General features: G+C 31.7%; 1 protein-coding gene across 1 annotated transcript in view; it reads left to right on the top strand.

Moving 5' to 3' along the window:
- Window positions 1-203: 203 nt before the first annotated feature.
- Window positions 204-24,009, top strand: part of LOC106690708 (discoidin domain-containing receptor 2) — a 411,939-nt gene continuing 388,133 nt past the window's right edge. Inside the window, exon 1 of the mRNA XM_067045155.1 lies at window positions 204-220. The gene's annotated coding sequence lies outside the window, so the exon portion shown is untranslated. The remainder of the gene's footprint in view (window positions 221-24,009) is intronic.

Genomic DNA, 24,009 nt, shown 5'->3' with positions numbered 1-24,009 from the left:
ATAATATTATCGAGTGTAGTTTTGGTCTCATTGATATTTTCTCTCTAGTAATGAACGCCCTAAGCATTATAAATATATAAATGTCATATATTAAAATGTTAATAATTATAATCATAGTAATTAAGGGTAATGAATATAAATATTTTATTGAAATCAATAAAATTACGAATAAAGTGTTAATAGTTTTCTTTTTTTTGTTTCAGTTCCTGATCTTACGGAGGTAAGGTGTTGTGCCTAATAACTACTGTGGGTAACTAGCCATATTTGTTTTTATTTTAATTAATTTAATTGCTATGCGTCATAAACATTATATTCATTTCTTGTACGAAAGAATATGATGATTTAGTATAATTCAATGAAGACGATGTATAACTGTTGGTTTTTCCATAATTTTATCAACGTTTTACTATCAAAACTAAGCTAAGGGAACTAACTGTTACTTGTGAGCTATGTTAAGCTAACTTAACTTAGGTCATTGTTAACAACCGACATTTTCCTACTACGCCACACAGTGGTAAAAAATCGATATTTGCTTCGTAAAAAAAATCATGTCAATCCAGACCTGTGAGCCATACTCAAATTGGCATTTTAAAGTAACTATGTACGCTAAAAGGGTGTTAAACATTAGTTGCAGTATAGCCGAGGTATGATATTGAACGGAGTATAACCGAGGTATGATATTGAACGGAGAGGGACCGCTGTGCTGTTGGTGGTGGTGAAGACCAAGAGCACAGTGCCTTGAAATGATACAGAAATATAAAATTATCTCTCAATTTCATGAATCAAAATAAAGCTATATTTCTGACTTAGCGGAAAAAAATTAGGGATTCAGATTTGATTGCGGATTAAATTCCAGATATTAAGAATCTTCTTAACGATGAAACTTGTGGTTTTTACTCAAAATAAAGAAAAATAAACAATTTTTCTTAAATTCTTTTTTTTTAAAAGCTAATTATTTAAAAAGATCAAAATGGTTAAACATAACGAATAGAGATATGTTGTGATAAAAATTGCGCTTTTAACGCAAGGTAAATAACGACTGAAAATTGTGTTCACAATTTTTTTTTTCACGAATCGTTTTTCAGTTCTACCAACTCTTTCCCACTTTCGGTTAAAACGAAGTAATAAAGTTCTGATTGTTTGTAGAAAAAATATTTGATAAAAGTAGGAGATCTGAAATTTTCATTACCTTTAGCTTTCTAAGTAATAATAATAAGTTTATTATTATTACTATTTTTTATGACAAACCATAACTAAAACTTTTTTTAAATTTTTCCATACGGGATACATATCAGCGATCGTGTTAATGTAAATCAATTTTATTAATAATGATTTTTTTTCAACAATTAGTTGAAAATTTCATTATAATTAACTGAACTGAAAATTTACACAATAAAAAATCCATCATTATTGATATAATGAGGGTGTATTAATAAATATAGATTGCAGGAACACAAAGATGCTTACAAATGTTTTTAAGTCTAAATTGAAATATTTTATTGTTATATAAAATATTGATTATTTATTTAAATATTTAAATAATGTCATACTGTCAATGTAGTATAAAGAAAAAAAGTTTATTTATCGTAAACATCAAAAAATGAGTTTCAAGCAGGCTTTAGATCATTATGAATTCAACGTAGTATTTCTATCAAAACTTACATTTTTCAGAGCAGATTAAGGGCGATAAAAATATGATAAGTCGCAATCCCAAAAATGTTTTCTATACGGCTGTATGACTTTTTTTTTCTTGATCGTGGCATCCTCTTGGAGTTCCCATTTTCGGTTCTATTCCCTCATAGCGGTGTGCTTTGATGTGGGCACCTGTCCACGGTAAAGCAGGATAGCGCCAGGCAAACAATAAGAGACTCAAAGCACAGGGATACAATCGGACAGGGACTACGCCCCCTAAAATATGGCCCCATGCCCCCTGTGGTGTTGTTGACTAGTTACCTCTCCTAGATAAGGGAAGGTTCCTTAGGTGTCGTTCTTTACCTGTTGTAGGTTTGGAGAATTAATCACCTTTTATTTTAGAGGCTTTCTACCATTTTTTGTTTCTCTGAGACAATGCACATTTATCGGAACCCAAAAGTGTGGGGAGAAAAAAAAATCTAAAATTTTTTATTACTCAATACGATAAAGTCTACTACAAACTGTTACAGCGTGGTTTTTATCTGTGAAATAAGATACCTTGAAAGTAATAAAAATATTAAAATGAATCAACAAATGTATATGAATTGTTGCAAAATAATATTTAATGAATGTTATATCATCTGATATTTTAAAGTTTAAAATCGATCTTCTGCTAGAGAAGCGAAGGGTACATGCCGAGGGGTGGATTTAGAACGGGCAGAGGAAGAATTTAGCAGGTGCGGGGTAACTAATGGCGGATAGCGGTGGATACGTGAGAGCACTCTTCAGCGGACTGTTGAGCGAGGGACGGGGGGTAATTTTCCCCAAACCACCCCCTCATATATCACCTCTGGGCCAGTCAGGAAATTATCTCCAGCCCTGGCCCCGCTTCAAAGGCCTCTGTTTCGATTTTTGGCTAAATTGCCACCGTGTAAGTAGCGTCTTTGAGGCCACAGTTTCGGTTCGAAATGTCCCATAGCACTGAGGAAGTCTTACATCAAATTCTTCCAATCCTAATATGAGAATAAGTAAGCATTACCCATATAACTGTACCTATCGACTAATTACTTATATTTTTAATTATGTAATTAAAAACCATTCACAACCGGAATATTTCATTACCTATAGAGACAAGGTCAGTTTAATCACCCCTGGTCGCGAACGATTCTTCCATTATTATTTATTTTTATTATTTTCCATTATTTCTGCCTCATTAATTTTTTTTTCATTCAAAATGAACATTTCTTTTATATCCCACACTTTGTGTTTCTTTTTTTTCAGACAAAATCTTTGGTTTTTAAGACAAAATAAACAATTACTTGAATTAATTTGGAAACTATGTTTTATTAAATTAATATTTATAATCACTCAAAAATAAAGCACTACACATATTTGACAGTTGTTTTCAATCCTCTTTATTCAATAAAATAACAAGCTATTGGTGATTTGAGCTAATATTTATTATTAAAAAAAAATCACTCCTTTGTTTTTAGGATAAGGAATGTAGTTTTATTGAGAGGAATCTCTCTTTATTAAATGTAATATCTCTTTTATTTTATATTTATAAATGTTTTGTATTATTTTATTTATTGAGAAATAATTGCCTCAGTGAGTTAGGGTGTATACTATCTCTTGGACCTATGTTCGAATCCGGCTGTGGCAGGTAATTATTTTAAAGTAAGGCCTCCTGAGGGGTCTGTAAATTGGGTACTCTTCATTGGCTTAGAGGCCTGGAGTTTGAACATGATATTGAACAAACCACCTTCTTGCACTTCGTTATTCTAGAAACAACACTTCCTTAGAATATGCTTAACCTCTGAACCTTCATTAATTTTTGTTTTTATCGAGAATGGGAAGAGTTTCTGATACACTGAAAATTTGTTTTAACACCCCTCAATTGGTTTTAACATTTATACAGTTTAGTTCCTAGTAAATATAAAATATATATATTTATTACTCTCATTTCCTCGTCTCTTCTGAACAGAGAGTAGAACAACTACAAATGAATCGTGATTAGTTTTTGTGAATCATTTGAAAGTTCAATTTTTTTTTGGGGGGGGGAGGGGGAATTGACACTCTGATTCCATTCCCGTTACTTGCCCTTCTTGAATCATCTATAATTGATTTTGTTACAAAAAAAATCAAAAACAATATATATAGTTTTAATTTATATAGCAGTATGGTTATGCGGGTTCGCAACTTCATTTTTATATTAAATCAATTGTATTAGATTATTGAGAGTGAAATTATATTTTTGGAAACCGTAAATATAAACACTTATTTATCTCCATAAACTATGTAAAAAGTGAATACCTACATCACAGTCAAGTGAGTCAAGCAATGGCGGTGCAGCGACTGGCAACTTGTAATGAAAAGTCAAGAGGGGAAAGTTTAATAATTACAAAGGGTTAGGCATATCGACCGCACGCTCCTCCAGGTATCAGGGCCCAACTGATATTACTTGCCGTATATCACTATTTTGTTTATAACACAATAATATTATGTGATTATTTTAACAATATTATTGTGTTATAAACAAAATAGTGATATACGGCAAGTAATATCAGTTGGGCCCTGATACCTGGAGGAGCGTGCGCTCGATATGTCATCATATAATTATACATATTATTATGATTCATCATCATATTATTATGATAATCATAATATAATTTTACATTCAGATTTTGCTAATATAGATACCATACATTTCAAAATTGCAAAATTGAGAATGACTAAGAATAAAAACTTAAAATAGTTATATATTATAAATTTAATTTTTGAGTCGATTGAAATTTAAAACCACACAGTTCAAACTAACGATATGAAGAACATGATTTTGTTTGTTTATTTTGAAATTTCTGGTTAGTTGAACCAGTAAGGAATAATATAATTATTTAAACGGTTTTTAATGTTTAGTCTTCCATCCAAAATCTGCCATACCTATCTCCAACGCTTTTTTTTTTTTTTTTTTTTATCTCCAACGCTTTTTTTTTTTTTTTTTTAATAATTACTGATATATACTGCTTATTATGATATATACTGACTGGACTGGTCAATTATATTTTTATGAAATCTTAAATTCAGTTGAGAAAATAATCAATTAACGCAGTTGGGGTATAACCTAGTGCAGTGGTGTCCAAACTGGGTACCACAAGAAGAAGAAAAAAAAGTTATTTCACCCCAATTTTTTATTACTTTACTCTTACGAAGATAAATGTAGTAATTTATAGTACTTTATAGTACATTAAACTATCTTTAATTTGATTTATATATATGGTTTATGAAATACAGTTTTTCACAAGCCAAAAGTTTTGTCCGAACAACTAGAAATCATAATCGTATTAATTTATTTTGGAAAAATATCATGAAAACTATTACTCCTTAGAAGATAAACTACTTTATAGCACATTAATCTAGCTTCAATTTAAGTGCTAAAAGAAATCTGTCTAATGGTTTCAGAGATAAAGATTTCTCATTATAAATTTACTAATTATTGATTTTTCAGTATATATAATTCATGAAATGATGCTTTTTTAGAAAAATATATCTTCTTTGAATCTAAACAGCTCTACTTGGACTCACATTTTAGCAAATGTACTATACTTTAAATTATGTTCTATTAGGTTTGCTAGTGTTGTAAGTACTTTAAATGATATGAATCTCCGAATGAATTTTTTTTTTTAATATTTTGAAACAGCCACTATCATGTATTTCCCCTAACTATACTTGGCAGACTCATCAATTTTGACCTGTAATACTACGCAATTTTTATTAAAGTAATCAATGATTAGGGTGAAATAACGTTTTTTCACCGGGCTCTTATACTACATGACCAGGTGTGCCGCAAGCGACTGCCAATTACTCCAAATATTTAAAAAAATATTACAATTAAAACAGCAAATATTTAGTGCTATTCCATTATTTACTGTGCATTTTTTTTTCTTCTTATCCTACATATTTAACTCCTCAAAGGAAATTGTGCCGCAATTGTTTTAGCTCGACAAGCGCGCCGTGAAATTTTAATAGCCTATGATAATTTTTTACTCCAGGAAGGGTGTCGGCGAAAAATGTTTGAATACTATTAATTTTGAGAATTCATAAGTTGAAATATCCTTAGATTGCATAACATCTTTAAAAACTCTATTATGCAGAAATTCCAATCTATTGATTAAAAAAAAAATATATCTTCTATAATTTACAATTGTACATGGGAAGCTGTATACAATGCCTCATTGATTCCGCAATTTAGAGTTTTAAGATGGAGAGCATGTAGCTCTGTCTTTTTTTTAATAATTTATTTATTGTTATTTACAACTATACAAAGCTATAGACAAGTTGGTGTTAGTGATAAAATAACATGATACAAATATGTTTAGAATCTTCCAATTGGTATAACTCCAATAATATTTCTAGAGGAGAAGATCTGAAGGCCATCTTCTTTTCAGACGCTTAGGATGATTATTAGATAATGAAGTAGAAGCCAAGTTAGAAACGAGTAGGTTTGTGTGGTTGGGAAGTTCATCATGGAAGGATTGGTATCTGGACCTGGCTATATCGGAAACATACGAAACATTAAGGTCCTGATGGATGACTTGATTTGTGACGAAGTAAGGAGCATTAAGGATTTTACGAAGGATTTCGAACTGTAAGGATTGGATACGAGAGGAATTCGATGGTTTAGGGGAGCCCCTTTAGCTCTGAGAATAAGTGTCTGAGAAGTTGGTAGACGTTTGATTGGTCAACAAGGAGAAGAAATTAATCTTCACTATTTGCATGAGTTAAGCACAGCTTAGTGGAGGTATGTCCGGATATCCCGCAAAATGCAAGGAACATTATTAAAAGTCAGTCTAGATGGTTATTCATAATATTCATGTGTGATAAGGCAATATCATATTAAAAATTTATATAGTTATATTTTTTTATAAATAATTTATATTTATTAAGTTTTTTTAGTAAATTCCAAATGTCGGTAAAATATTTCAAATCATATTTTTCTTTATTTTTCATTTCAAATTATATTTTTATTTCCGACTTCCCGTTCGTCACAGGCCAGCACCTGTTTCAATAATGAAGACAGAACTAAAAAAGAGACATCGCCCGAGACGTGAAGGAAATGAATGAAGACTGGTTCGACAGTTGTAGGTGAGTGTATTTCCGTCAGGGTCCCAGATCAGGAATAGTCTTGACCAGGTGGCCGCATCATCTCTTCCAGCGCAATAAACGGATTACACTATCTTAGACAAATTCGAACCTGGACTCCCGCTGAGCCTATAATCTATATCCTGATTTATGGCTCTTATCGGTACTTTCCTATCCTCTCGTAAACATGGATAAAGTATGAACGCCATTGGCTATGAAAATGTGGGTTAACAAAGGATACATTGCTATCGACAATATTAGCTGTGGGTGATATCTCGCAAGATTACAACCTAAAAAAATCTATTTTGGATTTGTTTTTTTAATAACGTTGTATATTACTCAGAAGTTACATTGAAGAAAACATGACGTTTTATTAGCGGATCAATATCTCCGTTTGACCATTTTTCCTTTAGAAATATTCTGCAAATATTAATTTCATATTATACTTTTAAAAAAAAAATTAAAATCTCTTCGAATTTTTTTTTTTATTACATTACAGATGTGATGATCCATCCACTAAACTATGTAATCATGCCATACATATTCTCTTTTCTGAAAAGTCATACATTCACCCAAACTATGATTTAAGTACAGATAATAACTCTGCCGACACCTTTGTTCTAATTGAAATGTTATTTAAATGAACTATTTATGCACTTGTTTGCATATAATGGGTTCATGACTGCATGACGTTTTATGACAGTTGAAGCCTACGTCTTATCTATAAGGTATCTATACAACTCCTACGCACTAGGTTTCGCTAATTAGCGATTTTTCTTTTTCATAGCTCTTGCTGCTATTGAGGATACCAGGAATTTTCCCTGGTTAGAAATAATAACACGTAATATTGTTATTTGAGTAATGTTTTGACAATGGGTATTGCAATGAAGCTGTGAAACATGCTTAATGTCCTAAGGATTGATCCTCAAGATCCGCACAAAATACATAAATAGTAGATATAAAATAAAAATCATTTAACTATACATTTGAAATAACATAATTTTTTTTTAAGTTGGACCATATTATATATAATGTTTTTTAAAATATATTTTATATACATATAAACTTATATTATGCCAGGTAGCATCCGAGGGATGTGAGAGGAAGGTAACTTATGGAGATAAGTTATCATTGTAGGCAGGTATATGTTTGTTTGCTGTGAGGTAGTCCTACGTTAGAAAGAAGAATTTAATATTTCTTTTACTCATAATACATTTTATATTTATTATAATTTTTTTCTTTTTCTTTAAATAATAATTAAAAGTAATTCCTTTTCTCTTAAAACGGCCTGTATCGGAAGAGGTGTTTTGATTGTTAATTTCGTTGTTGATTGATCACTTAAAATTACCATTAAATGATACATACCAATTATATTTTTGTGCTTATTATTTTGTGTTTTATTATTAAATATTAATGTTTTTTTTATTTAGTCTTGTGTCATTGTATCTATACCGATTACTGTTTTCTGAGTTTGATGGAACGCTCTTTAAGCCTGGATCTTTTCCCGGGATCAAGTATCTGTTGATTTTGAAGTAAGGTAATTTGTTACCACGACGGAAATAGGACCCACTAAATTGTCTCTAAAGCCCCGGCAGCTCCTTGATCTATTGGTTTGTCTTGTCCCACCTTCAGAGGTTTGTCGAGGCGGTGGTCCCTTTGAAAATAGGCATAATTTATCCAGACGCTGAGTCAATCGTTTTTGTTTATGTTTGAGATTAAGAAAGGAAGGCATCAGTAAATCAAAAGCTAAAGACTGTGTCAGGAACCAAGATCAATTAGAATCTTCGATAAATCAGAGTCTCAGAAGAAACAATAAAAATGGATCAATAATGTGGTGCATTAAGTAACCACGTTTTGAATCAGAGATTAGGAAGAACACTTCAAATAACTTCCTTTTCTTCTGTTTTTTTTTTTTACCTATTAATGGTACCATTAGATTGTTTTTGGAACAAATGGAGGGATTTGAATGTGAAAATGTCAAGAGTTAAAAGAAAAAGTCAAAGTTAATTCCTCAGGAATATCTATACACAAAAAACACATAGATGTACCATATAAAACCTAGGAAACTTCAGAGACTAATTCTATAATTCAGTTCTAACTCGAATGTTCATAGTTTCTGTCATTTTAAATTATTCGTGGGAAGCTTTAATGCTTGTTTTATTCTCAACTATTCTTTTATCTCTTCCATAGCTCTTTCACGATATCTGATGATAGGTGTAAAAATCAAAGAAGTTATGTACACTAAATTTCTGAGTGTCTTCCCTGATGCACAAGACGGAGCTTCGCAAAGCATTTTTTTGTCTTATATTGCACTAATCATGATAATTTTTAAGAATTAAAGAAATTATATTTTTAGAAGAATTTTAACTACAAAGATTGGCAATGATTTTATCCATTATTCGAAGAAGCTTTAAATTATCCTCTCTGTTTCAGTATTATTTATTTTTACGTTTCATTTATTTTCACTGGTCATTGTATGTTAATGTTACTGCTGTACTACACCATGAGGATTGCCCTGCCCTAGGACATCTACTTATGCAGACAGACCCAGGTGTTGGTAACGCTCTCCCTGCCGATACCAATCTCGACTAATGGGGCAATTTGAGTGGAAACAGCAGTTAACACTTGGCACTCTGACAGCCCTTCTGACTCCTGAGAAAACGTTTCTGCTCTCCAATCTTAGAGTCAGTTGTTATCGCAGATTTATTATATATGTCTTTATAAGTACTTTATGTGATTGGAATAATATCGAAATGTTATTTCCTTGTAAACATGGGATTAGCTCCAAATCATTCGGACAGTAATTATTATAATTTAGTACTGTAAAGATCTGTGAGATATTCTGAGGCGTTTGTCACTGCCCAATATTCGTATTAATTTTTAAATGAAAAATGGTTTATTATTTTGGGACTAGGTGCCGTCAGAATAATTATAAGGCAATTGTAATTTTACAATAACATATATTGGCCAAAAGCTATGTAGCCGCACTTAATTAAAACTTAATAGCTTTAGATAAAGAGGAAAAAATGATAAACTGACTCAATACATAAAAAACAAAACGAAAAGGTAAGTTACAAAGTAGTTGCACTATTATAATATTGGATTAGATTGGTGAAGTAAAAGATAGTTAAATAGTAGGGTTTTACACGAGGGAAATTTTGGTACATGACGTATGCTAGAGGGAATGGAGTTCCAGTGAAAGGCAGCTGGACCTGGTAGTAAGGTATTGGTCTTAGAAATTTATTTGTTCATATTATATATACAATATATTCCTAATATACTATTCCGTCTTCAATATGTAATTTATTGCGCTTGACTTTTTGCTTTTGAGCTTGGCTCTTCACACTATTTTTGAGACTTGAGGGAACCTGAAAACATTGAAAACTCAAATTTGAAATTTTGGAGGATCGGAATATTTTTCTTTACTATATATTCTATACATTGGTGGGTGATAAGAAATTTGAATGACATTTAAGTTAGGAAGGTGCAACGACGAATTTGTAAATCTGTTAAAGGTTCCAAGAAAGTTAAACTGGATGACGTCAGTTAGGTATCAGGAGTTTTTCCTTCTTCGATGTAGAATGTAATCTTCGACTTCGTCTAAATTTCCTCCTAGCGTGGTTTTCCTTATGCAAAGTTAGTTTCTTTTATTTTTCCGGAATCTATCCAATAAGAGACGTAATGCTAAGGATTAATTATAAGAAATACCTTCCGTATCATACCTTCCTCCCTATGCTGTGTTGATTGCTTTAATCCAGATTTCTCTAGAAGGGGTTAATCGTATACCTTGCTCCTTCCTAAGAATTTAGGAAGAGTATAAACCCTCGAAGACCTGAGTCAATAAAGAGCACCTCGCTTTATAGAGTTATTAAATATTATGAATAAAGTACGAAAGGGTTGCTCTGGCAACGGTGCCTATTGTGCGATATCGTTCCTTTGAATTGTTGCCTGTCAATATTGTGTCAGGAACAGCTCCCTTTGAAACAGTTGCTATTTATGATCTCCAAGAGGTTCATTAGCTCCCGCTGGAGAACACTCCAAAAGCCTGGAAATTAAACAGCCTTCCCCTTTATAAATGTTTTTATCGCCCTGAGCGCCACCTGACGCTTGCGAATAATCCCGATCCTAATTATATAATAATCGGAATTAAGTTTAATTAAGCAACAAGTGAGAGCAGTAAATATAGTCAAAAGGTATAAATTAATTAAAACAGTTAAACTCCTAAGTGCCTCTGACATTTAACGCCGGGAAAATGTTTTCCAGAAACTTTCTCTCATTAAGGCTGAAAGCGTTAAATATTTGGAGGGATATTTTGAACGATTAGCTCTTGCGATTTATAAGGAATGGGTTTCCGTTAGTTTAATTTACTAGTCAAATGATTATATACTTGAGTGTGAATAGTTTTTGAAATTGACCTGTTGGATATTTTAATATTTTTTTCTTGATTGCAACAATCCTTATGTGTGAAGATACAACCAGTCAATTAGTCCAAATCAGTTTAAATTATCATGGTTTTCTTCTAAACACATCATTATAAAGAACCAATTTAAAAATTTACTTTATCAAAATCTACAAATTTAAAGTAATGTACAACTTGGACAGTGAAATTTCACATAGTGGCTGGGGGTTACAGAGCCATTGGATGTCTCTGAGATTTTTCAAATGTTGAAATGAGTGAACTTGCCTATGGGTATGATTAATATTGAAGATTATTGTGTAAAGATACGTTGCTATTTTTTACTAGAAAAAAAAGCTTGAAGTTGGTTCGGTGATCTGCAAGGTATAAACTCTAAATTATTTATTAATTAAGGATGGGTGAAAGTAGTATAGGTAAAAATTAAAATTTTTATGCTGCTTTTTACACTCCTATACGATAAATTTCAGCTTACGCAAAATCCACCCTGTAATGTAAAATTATTTTCTACAAGAACGATGCTCTTCAGTCTGTAAAATACCAAAACTAATTCGAATATTATCCCCCTCCCTAGATATATATTTTATACCTGTTTAATATAATATAACATATATTCCCTTGATATAAAGTTATTATGTATTAATTTATTTTTGAAGTAATAAGGAGCATTGAGGAACATAGAAAATATTATGGATTATAGAGGTTTATTTTTTATATAAATAGATAAAAAATATTCTAAACCAATAGAGTTAGCTAATTTTAATGATGGCTACTCATAATTTTTTTTTTCTTATGTATAACCTTAATTTTTATAATATCGATTACGAAGTTCAAACAACCGGAATATACCGACTTACAAGTCATCCCTACGTGACTCGAAGCGGCCCAGAAAGATCCACTGCGTCTAATAAATCAGACTTAGCCACCGAACTGAATGAGAGGGAAACGAGAAAAAAAAAATCCAGTCAGTCTAATGCGGACAAAGGTCTGGAATAAAAAAATAATCAAAGGAACATCTGGCCGGCTGGTTAATACGATTCCTTCCCAAATCCTCGGCTAATGACTTAATACTCGGTATTGTGTTACAGTATTTGAGGAGCGATAGTCTCGTAATCCGGGCCACGCAGGATTTGTGCCGAGGTTATTGGAAGCCCATAAGTCAAAGAGTCAAAGGAGCCAACCGGTGACAGGAACATCTGCTCAGCGGAGTGACAATGGGCCACGTGTTAGGGTAATTGCAGTAATGACCATGGGAGGGCTACGCCCCCTCGGCTGCAACAGTTTGGCCCCATTCTGCCCCTGAATCGGGGCAGATGTTCCGTTGTTGTCCTGGCCTTTGTACGGTCAAGCGGTTCCAGTCAAATAGTGAAATATAGGTGATACCTAACTGCCACGAATTAAGTAATAGAGGAAAATCCAAACAAATGGGGGCGCCGACAGTTGTGTTTTACAATAGGATCTGCTAATATCTCCTCGATCATTAATCCTACTTATCTCGACGCGGGCATATGGTACAGGGGCTGGCGGGGTCGGGGTGTGGATAAGCGAATTGCGGTGATTCATTATCCTAGGTGATGAGAGCTAGGTTGTTTGGAATCAGCTTCATAATCATCATTAATATCAAGTCATGTAACGTAATAAACCCCAACAAAAAGTATTGTGCTGAACTAACTGAATAAATTATTAAAAAAATTAAGGATGTACTTGTTTTGCATTAGATAAAACTCATGAAAATTTCTAATGCAAGGTTAATAATTAAAAGTGTAAGTTGATCTCGAAGTTCACTGCCGATACTCCTTTATCCCTCATGCAAAGAACCTGATCGAAACCTGAATAAGACACAACACAACCTCCCACTCTCGGTTCGATTGCACCCTGTTCGGATGTTAATTTTCTCCTTCGTCATAGCCAGCAACTGTACTCGACCATTGTCACATTAATATTACTACCGTTACGTGTGAGATTAGTTTGATAATATGAAGAGTAATTATTTTGACAAAAATGTATGTAATAGATGTTCTTTTATTTTTTTTATTTTATTATTTTATTGATTTCATTCTGGTGCGATTCTTATTGCTCTACCATTCCTTTTGAGTCATCCATCTCAAAATTTAAAGGGTCATTTTTGATGAATCTATTTCACTTTTAAATATTATTAATTCTTTTATTTTATTTTTGTTTTAGTTCTTCAAAATAGTTTAATAGTTAACTACAATGGAAAGAACATCTTTTTTAATTGATTGGAATAAAATTAAATTTAAAGCCTGAATTCTAAGGGGTTGATTTTCTTAAATAAGCGATTGATTTTTAAAAATAAAAACATAGAATTGTTGCAGCCTACCCTTTCGCCCCGAAGGTGCCCTATCTATCTATCCTCATTACTATTCTCTCCCCCCCCCCTTTCCGCCCCCTTTAATTAAAATACTTTTGTCCTACCATCCCTCTCTTACTTCCGCCCTGCAGACGGAGAGAAAATGACTCGACGTCCTTGAAGAACCTCTCACTGACGGATGAGGAGGAGGTAAAAAAAGAATATAAAGAGAAAAGAAAAATCTCATTGAGTCTTATTTATATTTTCTTTGAGGGAAATACAGCGGGGAGTCAGTGAGCTGCTCGTGACATTGTCGATTACCTCAGCTTGAGCCTTGCTTTTCTTCTAATCTGACAGTGGAAAAGTCCTCCGCAAACGTAGGGTCCTCTTGAAAATACAATGAGCTTTTTAGCTTATTTTCCCGTTAATCCTGATTTTTTGTTTGTTTTATAAACCACCTATTGTGATTAATTTAATGTAAACCCCAAAAATACAAATTTATATTACATATCTACTTCATTCATGGAATTTATTTTTTTTTCACTTCACCGTTATAAAAAAATAATAGATTATCCAGACCAACAACTTAAATTACTCTTTAAATAATAACATCATGTAAAATCAAAAGTAATATAAAACAAGAGATCCTATTGAGAAGTCGTTCATAGATTTATATACAACCAATAAATATTCTTAACTATACATTTAATACAATTTTATTCTCTTTTAACATTTTAAATTTTTTTTATACATAAATTACCTAAAGTTCAAAATAAAGAACTTTTTCAATTACCGAAGGAAAGTTGTATTCTGTAAAATTGTTTAAATCCGACACAGTTTAAAATAGTTTTTGTCTCTTATTGTTTGGTATAACGCTGCCTTATCTTCTTTATGATGACATATCTGTGTTCTATTCAGACAAGCTAATAATCAGGTTATTTTTTACATTTACCTTCCTATGAAATATTTAGTCTGGAAAATATTTCGGATAACAAACGAGGCTTAGTCCATAAGTTCTGGAGTTTTAAATACGAAATTTTTTAGTTCCAAACGGTAACATCCAAAGCTTTGAAGATTGTATGAGACGACAGAACTTATAGTACAAGAGCCGAGAAGAAAAAAAGGCAGTTATTTCACCCCAATTTTTGATTACTTTGATGAAAACTATGTATAATTACTAGTCAAAACTGATGAGACTACCAAGTATAAGTGGAGGAAATAAAAAATAGTGGCTGTTTCTAAACCTTAAAAATATAAATTTTTCATTCGAATTATTATCGAACCTTAAAAACTAACAACGACACTAGAAAATCTAATAGAACATTATTTAATGAAGAGTAAATTTTCTGAAAGATTAGCCCCAATATCTATGTGACGTACCATATCTGTGACTTATACACATCTATACGTCACATAGTTCCTGAGATATAGATTTCTTAAGACAAATTAACTATCTACTAATCTTCCAGTACATTTTTAAGAAATGTTGCTTTTTAAAAAGCTATATCTCGAGAACTATTGGACGTAAATAGCTCTATTAGGGCTTATATTTTAGCAAATTTACTCATCTTTAAATGATGTTCTCTTAGATTTTCTATTGTTGTCGGTAGTTAAAATAATAGTAAGCGTAGTAAAAATATTAGAGCTCCGAATGAAAAAATAATCATTTTTAACGTTTTGAAACAGCCACCATTTTTTATTTTTCCTACGTAAACTTGGCAGACTCACGAATTTTGACAAGTAATTATACTTAATTTCCATTAAAGTAATAAATAATTGGGGCGAACTAACTTCCTTTTTTCTCCTCTTGGACTCTTGTACTATTAAATACTTCGGATATGCACAAATAATGTGGGTACCAATTTGTTGGTTCCTATGCTTGCTTGAGTTAACCAATTACAAGCCCTATCTCAAAATTAATTTATGAAAAATTTCTTTTGAAGTAACATACTGCTTAGATAAGTATATCCTAAAATTTATTTAAAACTTTGATACAAATAGACTTTTAGGTAAAGAATAAAAAAACTCTTACATAGAATTGCGTTTCCAAGTCAATAATAAAAACCTATTCCAAGTGAAAAGTTACCTTTTCCATTTCAATTCTAACCAAAACTGAAATAATTCATATAAATTATTTTCAATAATTAAAATTTTATAAATTGCTCTTTTAATTATATTGTCCATCACAAAGACACAAGGTAACTCAATTTCTAATGAATCCTATTACTTTTTAAGCTAATATAAAATAAACTACAACATATTACATCTGCAAAATTTCGCATGGCATACACGTTACCACTTAATAAAAAAACAGAGCTAAAACGTAGCATTGTCACCATTCATTTTTGGAAGGATGCTCTATTCATTATGTGGAAGACAATACGTCGTAGCAACATCCTGAAGGCTTCGTGCGTCCTGAATATTCCCGAATACAAAAACAATAATTTGCTAAAAAACGACCCTCTAACAGAATGAATTAATGAGGCAATTCCTGCCCTGAAGCACTCAGGCCCATATCCATCTCTATTCCGAGTCCGTAGCTCTTCAACAGGACACGTGGGGCTAGTTCATCGGGAAGGTTGTAAAATATCTGAGATCATCTTCTGGCCTCGGGGAAATTCCGGGAAACATCTGCGCCTGAGAGTTTCCACGGTGGATCTTTATGGGGCGGCCGTGTATTGGGAATTCAAAAAGACAGGAATAACTCTCCTCACCGGATCTACTTTACGAGAGAGGGTTATTGCGAAATGGTAGACTACCACCTGATGAAATCTAGTATATTTTCAATTGGCTACCACATTCCGTCAATGAAACAAAAACAAATAAAAAACTACCAATCAAACGTTACGTTGTATAAAAAAAGTACTTTGCGGTATTTGTACTTTAGGTTCATTTCCTCTTTCTATTTATTCAGCAACAAGATATCTTTTTCTTCTCCATTTTGCGTCCTATGAAAAGTTATTTTAGTATAGTTTTATTTATTCTAAGTACAATGTGCCCTATGTTTGTTAATGTACAGTGATCACAGCTAAGCCCAACCCAATAATAAATTGCGGAACGAGGCTACTGGAGCACCCGATGCCAGATTTATCGCTGGACACAGTAAAACGTCGCATAGATGGACCGTCAGCATATGATTTAGTACGAGGCTTCATATAATTAGATTTGTTTGGCCAAGGGCTCGACAACACCCTGGACAGAATGTGGCTAGATTAATAGCCCACAGTCCCGGGGCTCAGGGCTAACGATATATCCTACCGCTGGAACCCTTCCACGTTGCATTATGTTCCTGTTATTGTAACCAGTACTTTGTCCCTGTAATCCCAACTTACTGTCATCAACACATTAGCACCCGTTGTTCTCATTGTCGGCCTGTCTGCGGTTTAGGAGATAAATCCTTTCTGGAAGAAATTCTTTGTTCTAGGGTAGGTTTTTGATTTAACCTTATTTTTCATTCATGTTATGATTACCTTCGGTTTTGCTATGCAAAAGTAATTTATGGTCCTAAATAAAAAAAATTGCCTCGTCAAAAAATAAATTACTTTTTTTCAACTAAGGCTTATCATTCCGTTTGTATTCAAATAAAATAAAATAAAAAGTAAAATAAAATATTATGAAAAGAAGATGGTCCAGGTGCGCTCAAAAGAACTCAAATAGTAATATAATTATTTTTTATTAGCCAACGTTTCAATTCACATTGCAGACGCTAAAAAAACAAATAACTAAAATAATACAACAAAATAAGAGAATAGATAATCAATATAAAATTAAACTAAAGTATGGCTAAAAAAGATTTAAAATATGTCAAAATTTGTAAAAAAAAAATGAACAAAGTAAATTAAAGAAAAGAAAAATAATGATGAGAGTTGGAAGCCTACCTTCTACGCCACAACCCCTGATGACGACCTGAAATTCAGGTCGAAACGTCGGCATAAAATAAATAAATATTGTTTTGTTTATTTATGTTGTTCTTTGCTGACCGCACCCCCCAACAAACTTCTCCAATAATAATCCAAGAAAAATAAGATGAAAATATAAATAAAAAAGATTTACAAAAAGTTGTAAGATAATTAATGAAAACAGAAATAATAATAAATAAACAAATATTGAAAAAAGACAGAAATTCAGTACACCTTAAAAGACAGAAAATAAAGTACATAAGAATAAAATAAAGAATAATGATGACCAAAATGAGACACTCACCTTTCTAAATGAAGAAAAGTTACAAAATAAAATAAGGCGGGTGCAAGATATAAACAGGATAGATGAGTATTTGTTAACCAACAATTCCCCCGGTGATTAACAAATACGTTACATTTAAAAACAAAAAAATATAAAATATTATTGAACTAAATATTGAATAAATATTCTCTTAAATTTCCTATTGTTATCTTACTTTAACAGGAACTCAGGAGGCTTAAAATGTTTGTATCCGTTGAACAATCAAATCTGATTTCTTATATTTTTCTTATCTAGTTGTTGCGTTTTATATTAGTCTTTTAAATAGCATTCCGTTTGTATTACCATTATAGTCCAAGGTTTCACAATTATTTTTAACAAATATTTACATGTAAATAACAAAACCAAGATATTAATAGTTCATTCAGTTATAAAAGAATACTCTCAAGAAATATTTAGCGAGTTCCCTCATTTGAAATGTTAATTAACTTATGAATTCGTAACTATTTCAAGGCAAAAATAAAAACTTCAAAGGATAGGAGCTATTTCAGTAAGGAGCTATTGAACAGTAACAACAACTTTGAATTATTCAGCAGAGGGAAAATAATCGATTTAATGCCGCCACCGGAGTTTGGATCGATATGCACTAATTGGTGAGTGTAACGCGATATTCCGGGCTGGCGGATAGGCGGGGTTGGTAAGGGATCTTTATGAATAAAGATGAATCCTCAGGATTAGAATATTAGAATTGGGATTAGTTTATAATGCCACTCCACCTTTTTTGATTCAGAAAATGGTTAAGATTATCAGGCATCTTAAAGGGCTTGTAATTGAGGTATTCTATCTCGGCTTCATCATCCTACAGGAATATGAAGACTCTCTGGTGAATTAGTTGTTGGTTTCTCTTGATTAAGTTGGTGATTCTGTGCTTAATTTCATATCGACAAGTTCAACACACTCATGCCAAAAAATAAAGACAAGAAAAATAAGGCATTGGGACTATCAAATTTTATTAACCGTTGATTAGAGATGGCAAGTTTACATAAGATCTTATCCAACAACATTGTCATTTTACATTAGCATCGGTAATTATCATCAATACACTTTTTTTATTGACAAAAAATTAATTTTTTTTTTTTTTTATCCTTTTTCCTATTTCCGCCTATATACATATATTTTTCTCCTTTTCGCACTAAGCAAAATAACAATTTACCAATTTAACAATTGCATCCAATTCATTGTCCCCCTGTATAAAAAATATAATAAAATAAAACTGATCAAATAGTAATAATGTCCGAAACTTATGAAAGTAATGGAGGACCTCATATTCTGCAGAAATTCTACAGTTCATTTGGGGTATGGTTCGATTCCAAAGAGAGGAAATGTTACATCTATTTAAGTAAGTCGTCGAGTAGGAAGAGACATAAAAGTATTATATATTATAAATATAACTCCTTTGTTAGGTTCTTATAAATTGCAGTATAGTAAACTAGAAAAAAAAAATATTCTTCAAAAAAAGTAGAATTTATTTTTGTAAAAACCATTTCAGGGTAGGTGTTAATCAGCTAAATAAAGCTTAGTTTTGTTTTTCTAAAAATAATGAATTATTCCCTTATTTATTTTATTTATTATTCTCCTAAGAAATAAAGGACTCGCCAATTTGAGAAAAAATATTGGTGTTTAATATATTAATTAAGTAAATGTATCTTATTTAGCAACCGTGTGATGTTGCATTTTGTATCCTCAAAGTACCAATGTTGTATTGCAACATCAAACAAAAACATAATGTGTTTTTTTATACAATTACGTTTCATTCATAAATCTTATAATTTATATTACTCATTCAATGGAAGAACTTGTTATAAGAAATGATTTGGTCCAAGTTCTCTGAAATAGGAGATTCTGTAATCTTAAGGCAATGACTCTTCTCTTATACAAATTCGAAAAAGGCAAATTTTCGCCCCCTCATTCTCGAGCAGTTTTCCCGAGCGATAAGAAACTCAATTAAGATTCAAGTTGAGCTAAACCAGAGCTGAGCGGGAAATCCTCAGGAGACAGCTGTAAGTAAAATATTAATAGAAGGCCGGGAATGGAAGGATTGAAACTTTCGGCTGGTTTCGGCCGAATCGAGCGGAAGAGCTGAATAAAAGACGGAAAGGAATATAAGTCCGAAACTTGGTCGGAATTAGTTTAGCTTCAACTTCTTTGAGCGCCACTGAAACTCGGCCACTCACTCCGTCAAATTTATTTCGTTTCATTGGATATTTCTTAGTTTAACTTACTTCTTAGATTTTATCAATCTTAACTCATTTCGATTGGGACTCAACTTTTATTGAAGGCTGGTTAATCGACGAGCCATTTTTGTTTCAACCTTTAGAGTGCCACTGAACTAAAATTCATTTGACTAATTAACCTGGATTAGTATGTGAGTGAATTATACACAACTCCTGTAAGAAGTATATTTATAATTACAATGCAGGCCATTCTAGGGCTCTTTACTTTCGTATACGCTATCACTACAAATGGATCATCCTTGGAAAGATTGTGTTTATAATTATTGTAGATTTTGAACTATATAAATTTTATTAGAAGAAAATGAGAAATTTTTCCTTATGTTGGTTTTTAACAGATCATTGAAGTAAGGAAAATTCACTCAAAAATAATACTTGGTTTATACATTTTCTCTTGTTATATCATTTCTAAAAAAGTTGCTTTCATTTTTAATAAATATGAAAAAAAATTATTTGCTTGTTTGGGTTAGTAGTTATCAACATTTTATTTATTTACTTCAATAAAATATAAGTAACTGTGCTAATTATTTTCTGTTTCACTGTATTCATGAGTCAGCCCTGTGGATAAATCTCGCGGTCGAGCGTGATTCTGACCAAATCATTTCACAACCGTTGGTCTATTAACAGTATTTCCTTACAAAATATTGCACTCCGGACCATTCATGGGTCGCAGCGATACAGATTAAATTTTATTTAAAATATAAAAAGTTAAATTCGTAAAATTGAATTTTGAATTTTCATTCGTATTGTGTTTATTATATTTGTAATTATAAAGCTTATTAAAAAATCACCTCATTGCACAACTTTTGGTATAGTAATAGTGCTTCCTTACATACTGCACCCCTGACCCTTCCTGGGTTGTAGTGGTACTCATTTAATTACTTAATTAAAGTCTATTAAAAAAAAATACAATATGACAATTCATTTTATGATGATTTGATTATAGTACTATTTACTGAATCACACTAAAATATAGTATTTATCACTGTTAAACAATGTTTTAAAAAATACGTTTTGAGAAGCATTATAAGATTAATAGGATCACTAATGTAATTCACAAATGTCCGCGCAATGGACAAGGACAATGAAACCCAATCTATCCCTGAGAACATGAAGGTTATGACAAGGTGCAAGGAATGAAAGGGTCCATTTAATAAATTGGACACGGGTTGGGGGGGGGGAGCTATTGTAGCCCGCCCCATCTACAAGTGTTTAATGGAGGGGCCACTATTGGCACTCCCCCATAGATCAGGTGGGCTCGCCCAGGTATGGGAGACCATGTGCTCTAATTCCCACAAGCTCAAATGGACTCAGCTATAAAAATAAACTAAGCCCCAAGAGAAAGAGAGAGAGAGAGAGAGCCTAAGCCGTGCTTGTACCGAGGGTCAACGCCATTGTGTTCGCATCCTCCTCTGTTTGGTTATTGAGTCATTGGTTAAACATTCTGTCGGCGGTTTTTGAGTATCCTCTTGGACGATCGTGTCTATAGGCTCGATCGTTAGTGTTGTTTGCCTCAAGACCTTGGAGTGTTGTTGAGATATCGTAGTCCTCCAAGGTACTAATGATTACTTTCACCCAATTCCTGGAAAAATTCTGTAAACACTCAGAAAAAAATATTTGTTAAACAGCTTCTCTTCCATTAAGTAAATTACTGATTTATAATAATGGAGATTTCTATAATAGGTTCATTATCTCTTGTTAGCATTTATGTAATAGATTTGTTTTTTGTTAAGTCTACATTCTGTATCTAATAACAGGCTCAATAAGGCAGCTTGGAGAGATCATGATTAGGGTATATTCATATGACCATGAATAAGACAGTGATTGTAAATCGAGTGACAAAAATAGACAGTGCATAAACAGGATAAATAAAAATTACTTAGATATATTTTTTATTAAGTTGAATTGGAATATCTCAAGAATGAATTAAGCAAGATTAAGGGATGGTTCAACATGGCTGAAAATGGTTCAACATGGTTCAACATGGTTTTCAAAAAACTTTTTAGTGACTAAAATAATTATTAATTTTAGTTATAAAAACTTTAACAAAACAAAAAAAAGTTTTAAATTTTATTTTGTAATCTTTTGTATAAAGAACAATGTATCCTGAAAAGACGCTGGTTGTTATAATTTTATTTATAAAAATCAACATTTGTTTATTCGTATTTTATTGTGCAGCCATTACTTTCATCCGCTTGTGATGGGATTTTTCGCTGAATGCTTTAAATCATTTTTTGGATATCTCTGCTAGTATACCTTTTCCACCGCTATTATATGGCAATCGATTTATCTGTTTCTGAAGTATAAGATGTGCTTGATTTAAAATAACTAACAGAATAATTCTAATTAAAATTATTACTGTCCTATAATTTTATTAGATATGTGGTGGAAAGTGTGTAGGCTGTTGATAATTTAATTTTGAAGATGGAAATTTGAAATTTTGTTAATTAATATATCATACTATTCATCTGTACTGAAAAAAAAACTTATAAATGATTAAGTAAGTTGGTTCATTTCATATTTAAAAATATTTAAAAGTCCCTATATAGGCACAAGTAGGCAATTATCACGTAGAAATGTGGTAAAAGTATAAATTAATTTCATATAATTTTCTTTTGTCTAAATTCATGGGCGTTTGGAGTAAAAGACTAAAATCTATTCCCATAAATTTTTGAATAGCAATAACATTTTAAATTGATCAAAATTTCACTGGGTTAGACTTTTATCCAGTAAAGTTGGGAACTAAAATGAGGATAAAGGTTATAAATGTTGAACGATCTATAAAACTGGAATTTTGTTTTTCAATGAACTGAAGAGAAGTATTTTTTTTATTATTTTAAACAATTTGATCTTATTAGTAAAAACATTACCTTTAAACTATAAAATGAAGTATATGGCCCGTAATTGTTTCTTTTGTTACATTTGTTCTTAAAATTAATAATTGATGTGAATTTTGATTCTAAATATTTAATTAAAAAATTTACATAATTAGGAAAATAAATTTTTAGCAAATGACAGTTTAAATATATAGATATAGTAAATTTGAAAGTGGATTATTATGAAGAAAATGAGATATAACTATTTAAAATTATTGTGTGTACATTTATTTATCATCTTAGTTTAATATTTCATTATGACATTTATTGATGTATTATAGCATTTTTTTTAGTTGTATAATGGAAAAGTGTATTCCGATAAATCTTTAAAAATATATATATATAAAGATGTCCTGTAGTATAAAAGTTTTCATTTGTAAAATTTCTTCCTCTAGGTTATTACTTTTAAACAAAATATGAAGCCTTATAAATTAGACAATATCATCATTTGGTATTAAGAATGCTGATAAATAAATCAAACACTATGTAATTTTTCAGTTATTTTTTCGAAATTTTTCGCAAGTTATATAAGGATTCGAATAATCTTGCCAACTCACCATATCTATACAGATACAATCAGTCACACTGGCATTTCTCTCAGGTCATGACCTATGGGGGGAATGCTTTATAATAAATCGTGAAAAGTCACCGGAGCATGCACGAAAAGAAGCGGTGTTCAAAGAGATAAATAATTTTCTGTCTCTTTGTTGAAACAAATACCTCTTCTTTATTACCTTTCAAGTAAGGGCTAAGATCGTTTGTGCGTAGTAGTTTTTTATGGTTTTCTGATCGCGAATTTCATGTTAACACAATCGGTGACAATCCAACTGAAAAATCTGACCGTATGATTGTTGCTTGATGTCAGGAATACATATTCAGATTTTTCCATTATACGTTAACATGACGGAAAATTGACATTTTCCGGAGATGATAGGTCATAGCTCGGTGGGAAAGCATTTAACGAAGAGAGTGGTGACATTTAGCCAGCTCATTATGCCGCTAATGTCTTCATGCCCTCTCGCTGCCATTGTTCTTTCGTCTCGTCTTTAACCTTTTTAATTTTTTTTCCCGTCGTTCTTAGTTGTAAACATTCATTCCAATAACGCATCTAACATTTTTTTAAAATGAATAATAAAAAAATAGTTTTTTTACTTCTCTCTTAGTTTA

This window comes from Halyomorpha halys, unplaced genomic scaffold (genome assembly GCF_000696795.3).
Source record: "Halyomorpha halys isolate HHAL.00 unplaced genomic scaffold, Hhal_1.1 Scaffold50.1, whole genome shotgun sequence".
In the NCBI taxonomy this organism is placed as follows: domain Eukaryota; kingdom Metazoa; phylum Arthropoda; class Insecta; order Hemiptera; family Pentatomidae; genus Halyomorpha; species Halyomorpha halys.
Note: the sequence above shows the minus strand (reverse complement) of the source record. Positions and strands in the feature narration are given on the sequence as shown.